Source organism: Manacus vitellinus, unplaced genomic scaffold, assembly GCF_001715985.3.
Source record: "Manacus vitellinus isolate BGI_N305 unplaced genomic scaffold, ASM171598v3 scaffold_4_pilon, whole genome shotgun sequence".
Classification (NCBI taxonomy): domain Eukaryota; kingdom Metazoa; phylum Chordata; class Aves; order Passeriformes; family Pipridae; genus Manacus; species Manacus vitellinus.
In genome coordinates this window covers 34,026,822-34,044,051 of record NW_021940604.1, presented here as the reverse complement: position 1 = coordinate 34,044,051, position 17,230 = coordinate 34,026,822, and positions in this window count along the sequence as shown.

Genomic DNA, 17,230 nt, shown 5'->3' with positions numbered 1-17,230 from the left:
GGACCCAGGTAGCCAGTCGTGCCTCTATCTGTACAACTGAGCCAATGTTTGTCAAGGATGGCAGCTGTGGTATGTATCCCTGTCCCAGAAACTGTAAGAATCTTGCACTCATCCAGTCAAGCAGAAGGGTCCCTGCAACTGAGAGAAGGGACAATGTGCCCAAATTAAGCAAAAGGGCAATGTGTCAGAGACAGTAAAAAAGGAGATATTTACTTGTCTTTGTTACTAGTCAGTCTTCTGGTCTGGTCTGTTGAAATACAACAGCCAGTAACAACACACATATATATGTTTCATCAGTTCTGTATTTAATCAAAAAGGAGAGATTTAGGCCTAGAGTCCCAAAAGATGCAAAGCTTAACTGCAGGAAGATCCTTTCCAGAATTTTAGGTGACAAAGGAGTATTGTGCTCTCACCTGGGCCGAGAGCTGGCACAAATAGGCTGAGTGTAGTGACCCATAGGTGACAGCGTGATGGAGACCATGGCATGAGCCTTATGTGGGCCATGGACCAATGTCTGAAAGGACAGCATGTCTGAAACCACCACAGAAGTAAAGCAGGATGTCAACGTGGCCAGAGGGACTAGTAGCCACTGCTGACTCATGTCTATAATGACCTCCAGGGCCGCTGACAAGGGCAGCACTGTCACATGGATGTCCGACAGTGTGTAGCATCTGAGCTGGCACCATCATAGGCTGGAGCGAAGCCAGTGTCCAAAGCTCGTTGCTGTGACCAGCTGGAAGGAGCATCACTAACTCATTGAAGAGATGAGAGGGGTAGGTCTTGGTTGATGGAGGTGTCTGAGTGCAAGAAAAGCTGTGTCTGGCAGAGCCTGTCCCTTGCTCGGCCTGCTAAATTAGACTCAGCTTTGCAGCATCACATCATCTGGTGTCACTTTTCCTCCCCTCGGCATTAGGCAAGTCACATCATAAAGAATTGCAAACTTGGAATATTCATTAGAAAAAGACCCAGGAATATTTTATTTTTATCCTAGTAACAACCCTAGCAGAAAAAGACACTGGAAAGTTCTTGTTACAATTTTAGACTTTGTGCTCCTTTAGCACAAAGGAGCAGATAAAAAAGCTTAAATAGCTCTAGATAAAATCTTGTTTAGAAAAACAGGACCACGGTACAAGGAACACAGCCATCAGTCCCCCTAGGGGTAACAGGCAATGCTTTTCATGAAGTTCTGTTGACACAAACAGGACTGCTGTGAGTGAACTAAGGAGAATGGTAATGAATCAAGCTTAATGTAGCATTCTAAATTTCAGTGCTTTGTAAGAATTAGAGGTAGGTAACTGACAGCGGGACTGTGACAAGTGTCTGTTAAAGACGCCTTTGGTAGAGGACAGACAAAATAGCACTGTAAAATACTACACTTTCAACAATGGATTAATACCCATGGTTGCTTTTGGGCAGAACACCATTGGTCTCTTTTGCTTGAAATCAACACTGGTCATCTAACCAATGGATGCTTAATTGAATTTATCCCTTTGTTAAATCCATAAGGAAATGCCCAGGCAACCCAAGTGGACTCCATTAGCAGAGTCTTAATGATTCATCTGTGTATTAAGGAGAAGAGAGGAAGGTACAAGGCATCATTTTCTCACAAATATGCAAGATAGTCATGCAGGAAAAAAAGCTAGGTTGACTCTTTCCCTTTAGTTTTAATGATTCCCTGCCCTTTTTCAAGTGGATATCTGAAACAACAGGAGTAGAGCTAATGCTAAGGGACATAACAAATTCGAGATGTTTTTTAATCTCAGGTTTATACCTCTGAGACCATGGTCCTGTGATCATTAGTGCTTATCAAGGTGTTATGGTTATTCAGCAGTACAAATATGATCCAGAGCAGGCACAGGGAGATGGTCATATTTATGTTTAATCACCTCCACAAACAGCAAAGGATTTATTCCAACTTTCTGGAATCAGGAGCAATGGCTGCAGAGGACAGCTGAAACCTGATCTTGTGTAAAGCTTCTCAGTACAAAGTCAGCCCATCCAACTTTTATGGAATAAATCTGAAACCAGAGGGTGAGTTCATACCATGTCAACCCATTGTATCATTTTGAGTCCAGTATCAGGAGCCCCAAGCCAGACATACCATGCCATGCAACCACAGTCTCTGACCTGAAGTCCAAGCAGGTCTCTTTGCAGTCCCAGAGAGGTTAATTCACTTTTTAATTCACCTGAACTCTTTAGAGAGATTGTTGTCCGTTGACTCTGGGCTAATTATATTAACACCAACCAAGGGTTAGTCAAAAGTGAAAGAGGTTTCTGATATTTCAACACTAAAACAACCAAGATTTCAGATGTGCATTATGCAGCATTAGTATTGCATGCAGCAGCAACAGCAGGGACTTAATTGCCTGGACAGAAACGTGAGCCATAATGTCCTCTTCATCCTCACACTATGACCCCAGGCTGGAAGCACTGAACTACACAGCTTGTGTTGACATCTTACAAGTCTCCACTGTGGTCTCATTGCATGCTTGCTTGTACATGCTGTTACATGTGGCAGTGTGCTGGTGTAGGGCTGGTGGCAACAAAGGAACATGCTGCAGTTACTCAAGCCTAAAACATGGCTTTTAATATTTAATTAAAAAGTTGTAGGTAAACACCATTTCTGCTTTCAGAGGCCTTTCATGGATTACTGCTTTTGGATTGGTAGTGCATATTTGAACTTTCATGGATCTTTTCATCATTGGCATGATGCAAGTCTGTTTGAGGGATATATTCCATTATACTTGTACACATCTGGGGAGACATTCAGTTAGCACAATGCCTCAGAATCGAGAATGTATTTCTCTATAATCCAAATGTGCTCATTTTAAGGGCAAAGCAGAGCCATAACTGTTGCATAACCCCCATACCACTGTGATTTTCCTCACTCCTGTGAGTGATCTGAGCTACACAGCAAGCATTTTGGAGCCCTTTTTAACGGCAAACGCAAGCCTGTTCTTTACGTTTGCCTTACTTTCCTCATTTGCTTCTTGCAGTAGGGTTTTTCCTGGCTCCAGGGACAGCAGAGATGAATAACACAAAACTAATATTGGAAACATCTTCAGATGAGCAGCATCCACGCGTGTGGTGCTCGCAAGCCACGTGCCCTCCAGCAACAGTGCCAGGACATAACGCTGGACCACCCCCAGTCATGCACTGGGGGATGTGAACGGCCCAGCACTCACTCCCTGCTTGCAATAATTGTATCCCTTGCAAGTAATTGGAAGAAGGAGAGGTGTATGATAATGTTTACATGATTATTTTCCGTCACTGGTATCTTAAGGGTAGGTTAAAATTATTCTCAGGGTTGAGAATAATAGTTCTATATTGTTGCAAGGCCTAAGGAGCTACAGCAGTTTGAAAATAAGACAGATATTACTTTTTCTTGAGTTTTGGGCTCATCTGTAAGATAGTAAACAAGTTGGACAATAGGAGGCCGCAGTTTGCTACACAACCATGGAATTGTATGGTTCTCACAGAGGGTATTTTGAGCAGCGCCGTCACCAGTACTCTCATCCTACAGTACATGGCCAGGTATGCTTGGAATTTTCCATGTTTAATATCTATGTACACAAATCATTGAAAGGAGACTTATGCTCCTGTCTACAGGCATCTCACTGCTGCCCAGGGCTAGAGAACCGCATTTTCAAGGAAGACCATTTGTGAATGAAATGCAAAAATGGCTAAAAATTTGTTTCTCTTACCTCTTGTTTCACTGTGGGAAAGATGGCATGCAGTTCTGTAATAGCTATGTAATGTCATGACAAAACCAGAGTATCCAGAGGTAGCAAGGTTATTTTTCAGTCTATCCAGTTTTCTATAAGACATTATCTTCATCAACACCCTTCTTATCTTGTTATCAGCGTAAGATTCTCTTTGCAGCTTGTTCAGCTCTACTTCCACTGCTTAAATATGACTTGATAAAAATAGCTCTTTCAGAAACCACACAATAACATTTCAAATCAGGTAATCAGAGTTTGACTTAAGGCAAAATAGATAATGAAGTTATATCCAGCACTGTCTGGTAACCAGAAATAAATTGAGAGAAGAGTCATCTCATAGGGTGCTGGTCAGCACCAAGTATTTCTGCTTCCAGAGGAGGCTGGCAAGGATGGAGAACAAAAGCTTTCTTTTTCACACATCAGTTGAAATCCGGAATGCCAAGGTTTTTCCATAGATACCACCTCTAATGCCCTCAATACAGGCAGTGTGGGCTGGGGAAGCAGGAGAGGGGGAAGATCTGACCTTAAGTGCCACTTTCAAATTAAAATGGACTTATAACATACAAAAATAATTGGATTTGAGTTGCTTCCAAGAATAATACCTCCAATTAGTGAAAACATACTGACTGGAAAGCAGTTTTCTAAAAAACAGATCCTAGGACTGTCAGTGAGTCTGAAAGAAAGCTGTGTAATGACAGCAACCAATTCAGTGGAGAAGGAGAGGCTAACTCCTCCCTTCCCATCCTCTGTTTAATTTGAAGTCAGGAATGACAGACAAGTTCAAAGGACTAAGGTACAATTGGAACAATCTCAAGGAAGACTCTGTGACAAATAAACCTACCATCCCATTATCAGCACCCAGCATGAGACTGGAGAAGAAAAGACGACAAAAACCCAATAATATGTTTCAAGCTCATATAAGGTGAGAGGAAAAACCTCTATGCGACTGAAATCTGCATGTCCCTTATATCCACCCACATGCACAAGGAATGGATATATTAATCTCAATTTACTGTATTTTTCCATCAGATACACAGAGGTTGCGCAAATAGTGCCATCTTTTCATAAATCGGATATCACACAGAAGCATAGGAAGAGCCTTGAAATGTAGTGGAGTGCATTTGATTTCCAAAATCTCTATTACAGTAGCAATAAAATTACAGAAAGTAGAGGCAGAAGTGCCTGTATGCAAATAAATGCCTAGTAAAACTGGAAGTTTTTAAAATGTATTTCTAAAATGCAGAGCAATAAACCCATGCTCACATTATTATCAATGCTTAGGCATTCAAAGGCTAGACACATTCACCATGACTGCATCCTTCTCCTTTTTTTTCCCAGTACAATCTAATTAAATGAGCAGCAGGATAACATTTCTGAAATGTAGGCATAACAGCACAGGCAAATATGTTACTTCTGATTCTTAGGCTGCTATTCTCAGTGTAAATATTGTCCATCTCTGCTTTCTCATCTGTATTTTAAGAGGATGGATAGGAAGACAACACTCACAATGGATATCTTTCAGTTTGCACACCTAAAACTATAATCTAAGAAGGGCACAATATAAAATATGTGCCAGTACTGGAGCATGGTACACATGGAGGCTGAGGGATTCTTCTAGTCCGGGCAATACCTTTAGAAGAGGCTGCAGAGTAAACCAGGGGCCTTGCCCATAAGATTAGCAGACTTGCCAAGAAGGAGCAAACAGTGAGGAGAAGACTGGAGGAAGATGCTGGCATTGTTAATAGTCTTTTATAAAGCTTTACAGCTTTATAAAGGCTGTCCCCCTGCCAGAATGACAGACCTGGTGGATGTTGGCCCAGTCTTGAGGTGGGTTCTTGGAGCTGGATGAGCCACAAAGTGCTGTACAACCTATGTGACCTCACATATCTAGGATGATTATTGCTAACTGATGCTTTGCTAGTGTCTTGTTGAGTTTCAGAGAGGACCGAGTGGGAAGCAGAGGCAGGGGAAGCTCTGTGCCCTGGAATGGGCTCGCAGTAGTTGTAGGGAGAGAGGATCCCCTAATCCTGCCAGCATAACCAGGCAGTGCTCCCTTTACTGGAGGCCAGAGTGTATTTTTCAAATGGTTGGTCTGCCTTTTAGGCCACACATACCTTTCTGGCCAGTGCACTCTTGGACACAGACACCTTTGTCAGACATACGGAAGATACAGACTTAAATATACTGACTTAAAGATACTGACATAAATATAACCTCAGCTGCAGAAGAGTGGCCATTTTAAGTTTCTTTGCCCTGTTGTTACTGTCTCAAAGAGCAATTTCTGGGAAAGGGATTCTCCTCTGTCATCTTCTGGGCTAGGAATCATGCCTGGGACCTGTAGCGGCTCCGTGAGCACCACAGTCCTGACATACAGCACATTCTAAGGTCCTGACATACCCCACATTCTAATGGGATTCAGAAAGCTTCAGGGAGGACGTATAATGCTTTATTTTACAAACAGCATGCAGAGGCATGGGCAAATGGCAGTTTTTTCTATGGATGAGGAAGGGAACAGGGTCATTTTAATTCTAGAAGCAATTTGGTTACTAAAGTTTGTCTCCATTTACATTTAAGTAGTAATGCATCCTGCTTATGCATTTATGTCCATTGTTTAACTTAAGGCTCACAGATAGTACATAGACAATGTTTACACTTTTTCAATCAAATATTTCTAGAACATTTTCCCTTTGTTCTCTGTCCTATAAGTTAAGCTTCAGTGTTGCATGTCATTCAGGAGACCTATTTTCTGCTGACTAGATTTTTTCAGGTCTTTCTGCCATGTCTTTTTTCAGTTTTTCAAGAAAATGGTCAGTTTTCTTTTTTAAAGGCTTCTGAAATCCTTCATGGGCATCCGAAAAAGGAGTTTCTCTCTTCTTTGCAGTACAAAAGCATTAGAGATTTTTTCAGTCTTCTACAGGGTGATGGTCTCGAAACATAAAGTTATTTTCCTTAAAACCTTACAAGCTTAACATCAATGCTTTCTGCAGAACAGCTCTCACTGGAACAGATTTATATAATCCTTGTACCTCAAAAAGATATCTTGCAATTACACCAAATCTTTTTGTGAGAAACTCAGGAAGTTTTAGTGCATCACTGAGCAGTTAACATCTGTGATTTCCTACTGAGTTCTGAGATTTAAATCAATTAGCAGTGATTGGGACTGTTTATAGAGGCCTTTCAAGTGGAGCAAGCATATGCTGGAATTTGAAACTAAGTTTTTAAGTTCCTGCACCAAGTGGCCATCCTGCAAATTTAAAAAAATATTTTGACCAAAATTGCTGGTTTAGTTAATAACTCGTTGTTCTTAGAAGAAGCTATTTCTAGTCTTTTAAACAAAACTGAAATCATAAAGTTTGGAGAAAAAAGCGATTTTAATTTTATTTTCATATTTTCCATTTCTCAACATCTAACTGTTCATGCTGCACTAAAATCACATGAACCTGAAATAACATTAATTAATTAATTGCAACACAACAACCAGCCCCCTGCATGGAGTGGTCTTGAAAATTTTCTCCTGCCTATTAAATTTATAAACCTACCGCACCAAATTACACTCAGAAGTGCTGTATGCAGTTTTTGTAAGGGATCAAAGCCACTGATAACAGTAGTTAGCTTTGCAGAACTGTACAGCACAGTTTTAAACAAACCTGCTTATCTTTCAGTATGGAGAAGGTATCAAATCAAGAAGTTAACTGGGAGTTTGCTGTGGCATTTCCCTAGCCACCCAAAAGTGAATTCCCCAGTTAATCCCAAACTACTGCACCACGAGGAGGGAAGGAGCAACACACTCCCAAACTTTTCATGGTCTGGGAGCTTTCCAGACCTTCAAATGAGAAAGGGAAGTGGATTGATTAGAGTCTGCAACTTCTTAGTGTCTTTAAGTGGATTTACTAGTGCTACCACTTCTGGAAACTGCCTTCATAGAGGAGACTGAAAGTAGGTGCCAACGTACTGTAGATGCCTCAGCACCTGCAGAGGAAGGGAGATATTATTTATCCCTTTATTGAATGGGAATAAGGAGCTACTGAGAAGTTGTTACACAGAGAAGCTGAGATGCACTAGTGACGCTGAAGAGCAGTTTCACCTTTACACTGAAGGGAATGCTAGATAGTGGCTGTTGATGTAAAAATTACTATTGCATATTAGGACTGAGGCAGAAAGGATTAGTACAAATGCTTATTTCCATACTGTTATGTTGTCAGGGAAACCTACAATAAGTACAATAATCATTGGAGAAAACCAATTCAATGAAGAAATGCTTTTAAAAAATTGAAAGTTGATGGGAGACACAATTATGTTTTATTCAGGTCAATAGACACTTTCACTGAAGAGGACAACTACTGAATAGCAAACAAGGTCCTAAGCCATCATTACTCAGTAGCAAACTAAGCCTGGAGCTGGCTTAGCAACTATAACCTGGGAACAACATCATCAACCATTTGCCGTGACTTTTTAAAGCTAAATAAATGTTTTCATGAAGAAAAGTGGGGGTGAGGTGGAGTGAGGGGATGTGTGAAAGTGCACAAAACGCAACTTCTTTGTGGATATACATCTGAATTTTCAAAGAGGGCTCTCTGTCCCCATTGCTCCCTTTGTAAGTTTCCTTTCCTGGGGACAAGGACGTGGGGGCCAAGAAAGTCAAAGATCCCCACAATGCTTTTGCAAAAGCTGCAGGGCTGACTACTGACAGGCTACAGCAGGGCCACCAGACCTTTCTCTTGCTGTTGCCACTCAAGATATTTTCACAGCTTCTTCTCACAGTCATATTCATTCCTCTTGCAAATACAGGAGCCTGCAAGTTGCATTTTCCCCAAATCTTCAGCCAAATGGCCACTTGAACTCTGCTCTTCCTAGTCTGGGTGTTATGTGTTCTGTTTCTCCTCTCCTCTTCAGCCCTCTGCATTCTTTGGCCATCCCACCAGCACCCTTGCCTCACAGGCATGTTTTAGTTCTTTCTGCCCTTGTCATTTACAGTCTGAGCAAATGCAGCCACAGAGGTTTTGTCCTGTTGAGCATCATGTCTTCAAGGTGAACATTTACCTCCCTGGCTTTGCCCACATGGTAAGTGCCAGCAATGCTGTTACTCCAACAGTAAAGGGCTTTCCTTAGAATCACAGAGTGGTTGAGATTGGAAGGGCCCTCTGGAGGTCATCTCATCCTACAGACAGTTGCCCAGGACTGTGTTCAGACAGCTTCTGAATGTCACGGTGTGGTAATTTGGTCTAGGCCTTCCTTGGTGACCAGTTTGTAACCAAGGAAGTGCCCAGATTTACCCAGTATTCCCTACGATTTTTACGTAAGCCAGGCTATAAGAAGAAAGGAGGAGAGGCCTTCACTCTCTTTCCTTCCGGCGGCTTGGAGGTGCAGGTTCCCTGCTGTTGAGTCTGCCGTGTTGGGGAGCGAGGCCTGGTAAGGCCTTGCCGACCTTGGGAGACGGAGGTTGCCGGCGATCGTTCCAGCGCGACTTTTGGTTGTCCCAAGGAGAGTAGTGAGATATTTCTTTGCTAACTCTTTTAGTTGCTAGATATTGGGCTACTAATCGGGATATATATATATATTTTATTTTGGTTTTGTTCCTTTTCCCTTCCCCCTTCCCTTTCCCTTGTGAAATTGTATATATTTCAGTTGTATATATTTCAATTGTATATAACTGTAACATAAGTGTAAATACATATATATATATATATTGCTTTAGCTGTCTCTCTTGTTTAGGTTTTTCTTGGTTGTTTTTCTCCCTCTTCTCCCTGAGGTCTGGGGGGGGGGACAACTTCTTGTGGTAAGGTTTGGAGACTTGGCAGGGAGCCAGCTTCAAACCATATCACATGGTAAAAAAACTATTTTCTGACGTTCAGACAGAACCTTCTCTCTTTCAATTTGTGCCCATTGCCTCTTGTCCTGTCACCTGGGACCACTGTCTTCCCTGCAGGTATTTATACACACTGCTAAGACGTCCATGAGCCTTCCCTTCTCCAGGATAAACAGCCCCAGCTCCACTGAGACGGTCTGGTCCCTTCATCATCCTCGAGGTCCTTTGCTGTACTTTCAAGTAGTTCCATGTCTCTCTTGTGCTGGGGAGTCCAGAACTGGATATACACTGCAGGTGTGGTCTCAACAGTGCTGAGAAAAAAGGGTCAGGATCATCTCCCCTGACCTGCTGGGAACACCCTTCCTGATGCATCAGCCTTCTTGGTAGCAAGGGCACATTGCTGGCTTATGATCACCTTGGTGTCAACCAGGACTCCCAAGTCATTTCCTGTCAAGTTGTTTTCCAGCTGGGCAGCCCCAGCCTGTCCTTCTGCCTGGGTGATTCCTCCTCGGGGGCAAGAATTTGCACTCCCCTATATTGAACCTCATGATGTTCTTGTCAACCCGTTTCTTCAGCCAGTCAAGGTCCTTCCAAATGGTGACACAAACATCTGGTATATCAGCCACTCCACTCAGTTTTGTGTCTTCATCCCCCTGATTCACCTCACCTGCAGGGGAAGCCATGACCACAGACAAAGGTGGGGTCCAGCCCACTGTCCTACTCCCAGATCTGCCATGGGAAGCAGCCAGGTGCCAGCAACCCCGTGTATCACCGCTGCTTGGGCTCTCTCCAAGCAGCATTTCTGGTGCAGAGATGGCTGGAGGAGACTGTCCTCCAGAAGTCTGTGTCCCTGGCACACCAGTGACCTGAGAGTGACTATTTATTTTGCATAACTTGAATCATTTTAATCCTGCCTGCACTACTCAGCATGTGGATGAAGGCTGTTTGTGTAATTATCTTTCCATAACCTAATTCTGCAGAACGTGGTTCTCATCTACATCATATCTCCTTTCCACTGCTCTGACATTGCAAAAAGGCACAGGCAGTTAAATCCACTTCGAGAATCTTTGAACCAGCAACTATAGCAAAACAAGTGAAAATTAGTCTCACAGCCTTCCAGAAGTCTGTATTTCCTTTAATTGTGGCAGCTGTTCCTTGTTCTTTCATCTCATGCGTTACTTTTGTGATATCGGGGTTTTTTTCATCCTAGCTGATCTCATATCAGTCTCCACAAGCTTTCTGCATATAAGGCAAGTGATGTAAATTTAGAAATGTGTCCTTCCAAAATTTGTCACAGTCCAATTCTTCCACTATGTTTTCCATTTCAAACGCAAAATACCTCCAATTTGAGGAGCTTAGTATGTGATGACTAGGGTGATGACAGACCAGGACAACTGATGTATTTCTTTGTCCTGACATCTCCTTCCATTCTCATTAAGAAAAAAATTCAAATTGCCTTGAAATACAAAATTCGATATTCAGGCTTCACTGTCTTTAATATAGTAATACTGAAATGCTTTACAATAATTTCCAAGTCTTTATTTTCCACTGAACAACACAGGTCTCATATTAAACAGTTTCAAGTGTATTTGAGAGACGAAAGGTGACAGAACTGGTAATTACCTCATTTCTCATTAAAGATGACTTAGTACCCCAGGGACCTATATTAGAATAAATATTCTATCTCCTGTTTATTAACCTTTGTTCTTGAAAATGGTGAATGAGCGCTGATAAAGCTATCATTACTGTGACTGCCTCAGGAGCTGCCTTCCCAGCTCCTAATATGATTTGGAGTCACCTTACCAAAACCAAATAGAACTTGACTATATTATGCTCCAGACTATCTGTATCTCTAACATATACTTTAAACCTAAATATATAGGCAATATCAGCTGATGTTTCACTATCTAATATGAGTGAAACCTACTAAATCTTACATAGTTTTATATATCCTAAGATAGTATATATAAAGTATATAGCATATATGCATATATAACATATATGAGATTTATAACATATAACATTTATAACATATATGCTGTAGTGAATCAAGTGCAGAAATACATGGAGTCCTTAAGTTACCTTGGATAATGTTTATTTTGGAGGGTGAACTCTTTTTTGGTAATGAACACAAACTTTCTTATGTGCTATGAGAACGTGTTGCTTCAAAAGGAAGTTCCCAAAATCCTAAATTTGGCTGTTATAGAGTAACTTATCTGCTCATATCCAAGACATATGTCCTGAAGCAGAGAGTTATACTGCTTCAATAACTGATCATTTTGAATCTGGCAATTTCCCCTTAATGTCAGCACTAATGAAGTATTATTATTTCAACTGCAGAACCTTAAAAGAAACAGAACAAACAATGAGGAAATAAAATAAGCATTGATTTAATAACAAAACAGGACCATGCCTTGATGGAGAACAGTCAGCTGCGGAATATCTGAGTGGTACCATGTCATTTTGGGCAAGCTTTGTAGGATTCAGTCAAGTATAAGAAACAAGGTAACTGAAATCAAGAGCACTAAGCTCTCAATGTGCTCAGTCACCATATTCAGTGTAAAGTGACTCAGTAAGAGTTATTATCCTTGTGCATTATCCTATTTTTGGGCTCAGGGACCAGACAACAAAAAAGTTTTCCTTTATAGTTGTACCATATTTTTTTTTTCATAAAACTTCAAATTTCTTTTTCCAGTCCAAAAAATTGACAAATTTGATGCCCTGTAACAATTTCAAAACTATCAAAAAGATTTAGGGCTGAATTCAAACATCCTGCTATGGATGCCTGTCATGGACACTGAAATTATTTTAGTCATTGCCTATCTAATAAGCCACGACCCTGGGCATCGGACAATGAATGTTCTGAATCACTCAAGTTTCTAAACTGTACATGGGGGGATGGATAGAATATGGTTGTCAAATGCTCTGCCTCTACCAGCACTAATGGATCTGGGCAACAGCAAGTTTTCACCAGCATTAAAAAATCTCCAGAGAAAAAAAATCTGGCATTTATATAGCCTTTTTTACTTTTTGCTATAAGAATCCCTAAGAATGATGACAACCATTTTTGATAAGAACTGGAAGATATACTTGAAACTCAGCTACACTGATTGCTTTGTTACCTTTTAACTTCCTTGCCTGATGGTCACACTGACAGGTTTGACACTTTATTTAGTGGGGACTGGTATTAATATCTTCTTGGCTAGGCATTAGACACCTACTTCACCTTATTATTTTCCTATGCATCTCCTCAAAGGGCTGATACCTTTCAGTAGCATTTGTTGCAAGTAGAACCCACAGGAGCACAAAATGACAGATGAGAATATAAAGACTTCTGGCTATCCATTATCTAGCTCAGTACTCATAAGTGTCATAGGAAGCCACACTGAGGGCAGGTAACCAGTACATTTGCCAAAGTCCCTCAAAATTATACATGTTTGTAAGTTTGGAAGGGAACACTCAGCTGTCTTGGTTTATTTAATAACTGAAGATTACACGATGTGAATCAAAACACAATCAATCCTACATTTCTCTGCTTGAGAGCCCTAGCCAATTATTTTAGACCGCAGAATCTCAGTTTTACTGTATATGACAGGTATACAACTGAAATGTGCTCAGTATGATTTCAAATGGAAAAAAAAATACAGCGAGAAATACATGGCAAGAAAAGAAAGTCCATGTCTCATCATTTGAAGATGAGCATTTCAGCTATGGGCTAAAGAGTCTTTATCAAGCTCAGGGAATATTTTACAGCGATATCCTGAGTGAGCAGCTTTGACAGGTGAGATCATACAAAAATGGTACGGCAGGGTCAAGTCAATCAGTCATTGATACTCAAGGAACAAAGTCCTGCTCTTCAGAACCTTTGTCTTCCCTTTTTAATCCTCTTCCAAGAGAAACTAAACCAATAAAACCAGGGTGAATGTCTTCTGCTTTGTGAATCATAGCAATGTGTTGTGAGGTCAGAAAGCCATCAGAGCTGGCACGGAGAAGCGGGCAGGACTGCACAGCTGGCACAGCAGAGCCACACCTGTTGCTGAGTCTTTAGATGGTACCACTGAGCCAGCCCCATATCTAGGAAGAGTACTGCCTTAGATACCCCACATCCTGGTGATGAGTATATTCATCAAACACTGATGGTCAGATCTCCTGAGGCAAAGGTAGGGTCTGAATCTGTGCCTCCTACAGCCCAGGTAAGTGCCATACCCACCTAGTCAGCATTTAAAACTGGGACTTTCACGTCTCCACTCCTGTTAAAAAGCAAGCCTAATGTTCACCACTTTTTTTTTTCCAGAAAAAAAAAGAGCACAGCACTCAACTCTGAGAAAGGGTTCAGAGTTGCTAAGACACAGAAGCCTGTTTCATAAGCAGCTCCTGATTGCCAGCTTAGGTGCCTGCTTGCAATTTTCCCATCCCTGTGACTTCCAGGGATGCAGCCTAGTGGGGCCATGCACAGCATGGGCTTGATAATTCCACTAGGCTGCTCTGCTAGTCCCACATGCTGCAGCATCTCACTTTCATTTGTCAAGCTTGTTTTCAGTGTGCCCTCAGCCTTAAAATGGTTGCTACGGAGTGATGCTTTTTGCTTGGGAAAACAAAAAGAGGAATGTGAAAAAAACTGGGCAAATACTTAGGGGCAGGCATTATTACATCTATGTCTTTGTTGCCTTGCTTAGGAAATGGCAGCAATAATTCCCTTTGCTGCTTTATGACTTAAAAGCCAGAGTAAATTGCTAGCAAATGTTCTGACATGATTGCTAGTAAACTATGTGTATCCCCAGCAAACCAGGAGCTGCCCATGAGCAAAGAAAGAAATGGAGAAAGACAAACTCACTCTAACACAGAAGTTCACTCTTTCAGAGAGGAATTAAAACACAGCATGGCTCAAGTGCATGGGTGACAAATTCCTTCAGGACCACTGAGATTCAGGTATGCTCACCGGCATCCTGCTAAGAGCCTCCGTAGTGATCCCTCACTGCGGGAAGAAGTGACTTCCCCTCGTCGCTCCTAGGTGACCACATCCCCAGTTGCCTAGTGGGGCTGTGCCAGCCTTCAGCATGAAATGTCTTTTTAACCAGGTGCTTTAAGTCCATCTGAGTTAAAGCAAAATCCAAGTGGATTTATTTACAGCATCCAAAATAGACACCACTGTAACAAAGGGGTTTAAAGGCACAACAAAGAAGCCTATGCTCAACCTGCTTATAAGGAAAATTATGAAAGGTTCTTTTTACTCCATATCCTACTCATTTGCTGTGGGCACTCTCCTGACATGTCAGGGACACTGTTTCTCTGTGTACCATGTGTCACAGACTGCACTTGTTAGAGAAAAACCTCTCCTCCACACCAATGTCTACAAGTACTGTCCTTTCCAGGGGCTCTGAGTAGATTTAATTTTTCCTCTTGAAATTTTCTTTCTTTCTATCTGAAACTTACTTCCTTCTAACTTACTCAGCAGATGATCTTGACACTTCTCCAGTTAAATTAAGAAAGTCTCACTTCTATGGAGATGCAAATGTCACTTTGTCAGAGCAGCTGTCATCCCCTGTGCTTTACTAGCCAAGAAGCACCTTCTTGACTGAGTGCCACTTTACCTGCTGAACCTCTCCTTCCCTGCTATGATGAGTCAATTGCTTTTAATACAAAGGTGTCTCCAGGCACTGAAGTTTGTATTTAAAATCAGCTAGAACATTCATAAACACCCTTGGCACAAACATCCAATGCAACAAGTGAACACAGTCATTATCATCTCTTGAATGAGATGGTAATGCTGGGCTTAAGGCAACTGAAGGAGACAGAGAGAAAAAGCTTTCTTCCAAACATGCCATGAAAATATCACAAAGCATTGACAACAGAACAGCCTTTGGCACCTGTAACAGATACTTTCCTGGAAAATGTCATATTTTCAATACACATTAACTCTCTGTGGAACAAGAGGCAAATATAAATAGCAGTCGAAGGGAAAAGTCCAAGCTATTTTGCATGTACTTTTGAATAAGGGTCAATTTTATTTCAAGCTCCTGGGATGACCTTTAAGGTTTTCTTTAAGGCTTTCTATATGTTTCGGGACAGGGTGACAAGGAAATGACAGGGGAGCTGACAGCTCTATTAACTGCAGGAAAAGGATGGGCGAGAGCTGTGTTGAATCACCTCTGGATAACAAGCTGGATTTCAGAATGCAGCCCAATTCTTGCAGGACAAATCACGATGTGACAGGTTAGTGGTAGATGAAGCAACAGAACCTGAGGACTTCTTTTATATTCAGGGCCTTTGCTAACATACCTACTATATATAGTGCAAAGAAGGCAGGAAAAGTCCTGCACAAGAGGTCCAGGCTCAGCAAAAAGCAGATTTCAGTAACCTGCAAAAGGCTTCCTGGACAAGTCTTTGAGTAAGATGCTGTGTGTGTAATCATGCCAGTGTTTTACCCTGGCAGCACTCCATCCTAACAAATCTACTGGTTCGGTTGCTTATTCCTTACCTTTCCCTTCCCATTTGCACCACAGCTCAGGGGTCTGGAGTTAGTGGCTGTAGGGGTGCAGGGAGGGCTGTTGTCACAGTTTCCACTCCAGAATCTTTCTGTTGCCTCATTACAAACCAAGAAAGGCAAGACAGGATTCCCAGGGAGAACCCAAACTGTGTTCCTACACACTACCATGCTGCAGGGATGGGAGCAACCCAAGGGCATTAGTGTGTGACAATCAAACGCATTTATGTCACAGAGTCCAAGTCAAGGTTAGTGTTTGCCCACAGCCAGGAAGCTCTCTCTTGGGGAATTACTGGTATTCAGTGCATTCAAACAAACTTTGGTTTTCCCCCTATTAAAATATATCCACTTGAATCATAACAAGCTATCCAGACATGAGCTGTTAGTAAGCTAGGCTTGACTAAAACATTGGCAGTTGTTCTTTTTTGTTTCTTCTTTCTTGGTTAGCTGTTGTAGAAATGTGCTTCTTCCAAGCTCTTCCAGAGAAATGCTTAACTGGAGAAATTTCTTCCCTTTTGTTGGCCTTTGAAAAAGAATTGTAAATAAGGATGGAAAAGAAAAACAAAATTTATAGAGAACACAAAACCCCAAAACATCAATATTTTTGTTTCTGTTCTGAGGTGGTATTGAAAACGCAATTTACTGGGGGACAAAAAACCCTGAAAAATAGCCGAGACAATTAACATATTCTGAGAGATATTTAGGTTACTGTTTTTGTGGAAAAACAGGGATTTTTTTGTGTGGAATGGTTTTAAACCTCTTTTATTAGGTCTTTAATACATTGCAAAAGTCAAGAAGGGACCAGAAAAAGGCTTTCTATTATGTGGAAGCATAGAGACAGACACACAATAGGCATGGGGACAATATTCTTTGCCATATTCCTTACTCAGATCCTTGTCAGTGCTGCAAGAGAGCGAAAATCCTTGTAGGATTTTTTACATTCTTTAATGTAATATCTCTCAGCAGCTGTTCTCTCCCTGCTTAACACAATTCCCAACACATTGAATAATAATAAAAAAAGTTATTTCCATTGTTTATCTTGTAACTTTAGTCCAAAAGACACAGAGTCCTCCATTTGTGAAAGGGTGAAAATAAATTTAATGGGGAAGCAGGAGGTGCTACCAGTTACCTTTCAACTGTTCTCTTATTGGACATACTAAATATACTTCTCAAACTTACTTTCAGTTGAAATTGCTGTATCTCTGCTGAGAAAGACTG